Here is a 6,132-nt window from a genome sequence, read left to right as displayed (position 1 = left end):
AAACTGCATGCCTAAAATCATCACACATTTAACCCAAACTGTGTCAAGCTGTTGCATAACCTCAAACAGGCTTGCTTTGATGACGTTTCTTATATAGGTATGACAATGGTTACATATATGGACACAGTTTAGGCTTCTCTGTGGCTGCTATTACTGTTTTATCAGTGCAATGCATCCATACTGGAAGACAACTGTACCAATACAATAGTCACAGCTAGTCACAGTTACATTTGACTTGACCGGGACAATTGCTTTTAAATTTGCACCTGGCCTTTCCACATGAATGGAGGATTGACATTGCTTTAATTCTGTACATACCAGGTTAGAGGGTGGACGCTAGTCCTGTACTTATGTTTGTTTAAAACAGATAAAGTATGTGTATGATCTGTTGGTGCATTCTGTTTGATATCCTGAATAATTGATCTTTGCATTTGGTTCTTATTTACTTTTCATTGGCACCATACAGGTACTCCTTCTACAGGTACATGCAAGATCTATTTAGTACTGTATCAAGTAAACAAATAAGCAACTCGACTTTCAGTGTTTGTCTTCATGCCTTTATTCAGCTGGCACACTTTACACCCTTATGATGTGTTTCGCATGTTACATCCCCTACATGTTACTTCCCCAAGCTGGGTGATAAGTTGAAATTGACGTTTCTAATTGGCTACATGTAACCCTACGCATCTATTAGCATCATATTACTGCTTTGCAGGGTAAGCGGAGGCCTTTCAAACACTACGGCTAATTTTCTATTCCGTACATCAGAACCACATGTTAAAAGCTTCCATGCACTGCACACAAAATGCAACTGATGCCAGGATGTCAGATTGAGCTCAACCTGGCCAGTTTTATTCATGAATTTTATTTTAATTTCATATCTGTTCAGTTCAGCTGCATATTAGTACTGCGCATGTATGATGAGTTGCTTATGAGATGCAGTGTGCTGTAGTGTGTGCGTTCCACTTACTCTCCGGTGATGGTTTTCCTGCGGGAGCAGCAGAAGCAGGCCAATGCGGCCAGAAGGAGCAGCAGCAGGAGGGGGATGCCGATGCCCAGGACCAAGCCCAGAATTAGGGGCTTCTTATCTTCCAGAGACTTGGCAACTGTTGTGCCTGTGTGGTTAAGGCTGCCCCTGTCTGAAGAAGAAAAGGATCAATATGCCAGGGACTCGTTTTCCATTTTCACTTCACTTCACTTTTCTTCATAAATTAAATAAAGAATTTTTTAATGCCACAAAAAGCTATGTTTTGTTGTGATTTCAAAATGTAATAAGCAATATGCATTACATTAATAGTCCACACTGCTGTTCGGTTATCTGCTTAATTCATGATTAAGCACAATAATGTACCCTCCTTTGACAACCTTACCCAAAATGCAGGGCTGCGCCTCCTTGAGGTCAGTGCCATTACATACACATCTGTAGCTTCCATACGTGTTGGAACAAATAGCTGGACTTGTACACAAAGTTTCGTTGCTTTTGCACTCATCTAGGTCTGAGAGGGCAGCCAAACAAACAAACAAACAAACAAAAAATAAATAAATAAAAGAGAACAGCTGACAACAAGCTTTGGACCAAAAGGAGGCTATGCAGGCAAACAGATGGACTACAGTCTGTAAGTATAAAACTACAGAGTGCTCCTACATGGTAAGTGGAGCTGATATAATAGATATAATTACCTCCCACATAAGCTGCTGTGATGCTGTAGTAGCGACCGGCCCGCTTCAGGTAGTCCATGACGTACCAGTGAGGAGTGTCGCTGGACACATTGATTCTGTACTCACTAAGCCCATTCTCTGTCCCCAAGTCAGGGGGCAGAACACTGGCATTGTAGAACTTATTCTGGAAACCCTGAGAAAGGATCTGCTCCAACTGCGGAAGACAAGTCACAGTTCTGAGGTTTCATGATTTATTTCAAATACTGTTGTTGGTATAACAATAAATTCTTAAACCAGTTGTCTGGAGGAAGTCTGAAGTTGTGTGAAAATGTGTGTAGTATAGTTGATTTGTCACTAACTACAGAAAACAGACCACCAATCAGGGAGGCTAAGTGGCTAACATGCGGAAACCAGGTGAGACACAAGCACTTTCCTCTCTCACCTTTGTCAGTCGCTGCTGACCAGTCATTTCATCATTCCAGGCCATGGACACATTAAAAACATTCCAACCTGAAGGAAAAAAGTCATCTCAGTACAGCATGATTAACAGACATCAAATCAGAAGCTGTTCCATGCATTATTTAAATGAACCCTGGATAAAATGGAGAATGGCATAGTTCTTGGCATAGTTAAATAATGAGAGTTCAGTACATAGAAGTGACCCATTGTGAACCCCAAGAATGGTTGTGTCCTCCATTAAAAGGAAATCCAGAATACCCAAAACAACTCCAAACCCCGAAAATTGTTTAGCTCTAGTCAAAGCTGCTTTTCCTGTGCCAGTGGTCGGAGAGGGGGAGCTCAAACTCAACATGTAACAAAGCAAAATTTGGTAGGAGCAAATTAGGCTAAAAACTACGGCTAGTTGACTCTAGCTTTTACCATCTCTTCTCTTCATTGTTCTCTTCTCCAATAAAAAACTTGACTACAACCTGTAAGACTTGTGAAAGCCACACCTGGTGGAAGCGAATGGGGTTACGGCTAAAAGCTAACTTGGCTACAGTCTCTTCAGCTTTCAAAACTCACACTGTGCTGAGAGGACAGCAGCGTAATCCAGTAAGACTCATTATAGGACAGTGTTTTTGTTATACTGATAAAACTATGCATAATCAAGCTCATTGTTTGTGGTTGTTATCCCATAAAAAAACAGAATGTTTCATTCTGATGCAAAATAACAGGGTTGTAAATAGGCTTCTTTTTAAAGTCATCTTAATACCTTTTAATTCCACTTACTATTTATACAACAGTTGACAACTTAAGATACACAACAGATGAATTCTAGGACACCATTAGGTGGTTCTTACCTGGAGGATTAGCAGAATCACCTAAAAAAGGCAAAAACAAAGAATTTGCATATCATAAAACTGTTGAACTATTACATTTATTTATTTAAATAAAAAATAACCTTCTCTTACCACACCCATCAGACTCAGACCCAGTGCTCTGGTAGCGGCAGGAGCAGTGCGATGAACCAGGCGTATTCACACACTCGTACTTGGCATTAGGGCAGGCTGCAGGGTTTTGACACTCATCTATATCTGTATATGGCAGAGTACATATGGACATGTGGATGCAGGCATGTAAGGTAAATATGGGGCTTAGGGGAGAATATGTGAGTAAGTACAGTGTACCTGTGCACTTTTTCCCATCACCAGTAAAGCCAGGTTTACAGCTGCACGTGTAGTTATAACCAGTGCTGTAGCAGTTGGCCATTGTGTGACAGGGGGCGGGAAAAGGAGGGAGACAGAAATCTGGGGAAAACAGAGTAAGAGAATGAGAATGAGCAGTACTGAAAGATACTTTACCAATGGTGTGTGCATGTATGTGTGTAAAGTGCCTGTGTGTAGAGTAAAACACCAGTTGTTGTCAATAATGTTCATTAATACAAACCTATACATTTTTGACCAAAAAAGTATGGAAAACAAGCAAATACATATTTTGTCAGGGTTTCTGCATAAATATTTTTTGATTAAGTGGCTTTAGGTTCTAAACAATTATCATATTACCTCAAATATGCTAGTAAATGTGCACCCTTCATGATAAAGTGAGTGATGCTAACCATTCTCAAAGCACTTGTAGCCCTGTTTGTTCTCAGAGACAGTAGGAGGTGGGCACACTCCACAGGTGAAGCTGTCTGGCTCTCTCTGACTGAAGCAGTCCACTCCAGGGAAGCAGGGCTTGCCTTTACACACATCTGTTCTATTTCCACAGTACTTGCCACTGAACCCCGCTGGGCACAGGCACCCCACAACCTGGAACATAAGAATTGCAATAATAGATGGTGAGGTACTGCGTGTGTGGGTGTATGGACTGAAATGAAGGAAACGGACTGAACGACTTAGCCTACTGCAACAGCTATACAATAAAGTGGAAGTGGAGGAAGAATGAGCCGGTTAGCATCACACTCTTACAAATATAGGTTCCTGAATGGTTCCTACTGCTAAATGGTTTTTACAGTCTTAGAAAGATAATTGAACCCATTTTGGTGCAATGCAGAGCTTTTTTGAAAAGGTTCTTTAAAGAATAAGAGAATTTTCTTCAATATGGATATAAATTTAACCAGGCAAAGGCCCATTTATGCATTCTATTAATGAATTAACTTCCGAACTGATATCTTTCTGGTACATGTACACTCTCCTTCTCTCTCTCTCTTTCCAACCATTTACCCCAGATAACATGGGAAGCATTTTTTTGCACAAGCATTTGCACTAATAACTTTACTACCTCACTGGACTCTATTTATTGCACATTGCACAATTTGCACACTACCGTCATTATTTATTATTCTCTGGTCTGTACTGTGTTGTGTTGTCTGTCCACACTTGTTTGTTTGTGTTGCACTTGTGTCTTGTATGCACTGTCTATGTTGCACCATGGTCCTGGAGGAACGTTGTTTCGTTTCACTGTGTACTCTGTATGTAGTTGAAATGACAATAAAACCCACTTGACTTGACTTGACTTGACTTGACTTGAGTCTATATACTAAAAACCCTTGAAGTAGAGGCTTCATTACTGGTATGTTTACGAGTGTGCCACGCAAAACCAGAATGATACATTTTACAATTATTATAAGAAATGTATAGAATTTTTTCCCACAGAATTCCTTCTGCACTCCAATACAGGCTAGTTGTATACACAGTTTACCCCTGACTGGTGCACCTTGACTCCAATCTCAGCCAGTGTTCCCTCCAAAAACTTCAAAAAGCCTCTCTGTGGGTAATTTTCTACGCGGAAATAAGGACAAATCCTCTACAGCATCAACCCCCGTCCCAGGTCCGGGGGAGCCGCTGCCCTGCACACTTTAGTGTGTGTCCTGCTTTGACACACCCACATTTTTTATGCAGTAAGCACTTGTTAATGAGTTGATTAATTGGGTCAGGTGCGCTGGGAGCAAGGAAAACACTAAAATGCACAGGACAATGAGCCTCCAGGGTCAGGGTTAGGGACCAGAGTGCTCTACAGAAAACATACATTATATGCACAAATGTTTGTGGACACTCTTTCAAATAAATGTATCCGCTATTTTAGGTTGCATATTGACGATACAGATGTGCAAATGCACACGCACACAGCTTGTCTAGTCCCTGTAGACAAGTACTGCCAATAGAATAGGACTTGTTGGCGCAGATAACCTATTGGCACCATGCCTAATGCCAGGTGTGGCCTAGAGAGGTATGAAGTCCCCTAGCATTTAGCTGTGAAGCAGCGAAATTGTGTTCTCTGGAATGATGGTGCTGATGAGGTGAGGGGTGAGTTTGGGTATGAGGTGGGGTGGTGATCACCCGACATCCTGACCTCACTAATGTTCTTGCTGTTAAATACAACCAAATCCTCACAGTAACAGCCTAAAATCCAGTCAAAAGATTTCCCTGGCCAATGGAGAGAGTTTCTACAACAAAAGCAGGATAAACTCTTTTTTTATTACCCTTGATTTAGGAAGAAACAATGAATGAGCAGGTGTCCCAATATTGTTGTCCACATTGTGTACTTCTGCACATTTACACACAATTACTGTTTAACTGTTGAATAAAACATGCTGACTACCTGAAACTTGCCCTGCAGATGGTTCTCGGCCACGGTCTGGTACTGGCAGCTTCCTCCATTCAGACAGTTGCACAGTTGCAGGATGGGGCTGAGCAGAGAACTGGATGTTTGATCACTGACCTGCACGGTCAGCAGCACAGGCTGAATGTTGAGTGGAGTCCAGACCAGAACGCCATCGCCTGCAGTAAGAAGAAACACTGTTGTGGATCACTGTGCATTTTTTTAGGTGTAGTTTTCTAGAAGCTACAATGAGCAACTTATTAAAGTTGTGGTTTTAAGGTGACATTACCACTGCCTATGGTGGCCTGAGGCGGTCGTGGGGGCAACAGCGAGAAGCTGAATGCATCTCTGTTAGCGTCTTGAGATAGAAACTGCACTCTCATTGTACTGTTCACCTTTCCGCGGATCACCGTGGGCTCCCGCACCATGGGC

The 6,132-nt window shown here is 41.8% G+C and overlaps 1 long non-coding RNA gene across 1 annotated transcript; it reads right to left on the bottom strand.

The window, feature by feature from the left end:
• Positions 1-2,109: 2,109 nt before the first annotated feature.
• Positions 2,110-3,183, bottom strand: LOC140554045 (uncharacterized). Its single transcript, XR_011979587.1, has 3 exons — positions 3,072-3,183; positions 2,961-2,981; positions 2,110-2,169 (listed from the first exon to the last, which is right to left on the bottom strand). It is a non-coding gene; the product is annotated as an uncharacterized lncRNA (long non-coding RNA).
• Positions 3,184-6,132: the final 2,949 nt, after the last annotated feature.

This window comes from Salminus brasiliensis, chromosome 4 (genome assembly GCF_030463535.1).
Source record: "Salminus brasiliensis chromosome 4, fSalBra1.hap2, whole genome shotgun sequence".
NCBI classification, from domain to species: Eukaryota; Metazoa; Chordata; class Actinopteri; order Characiformes; family Bryconidae; genus Salminus; species Salminus brasiliensis.
This window is presented reverse-complemented; position numbering and strand designations above follow the sequence as displayed.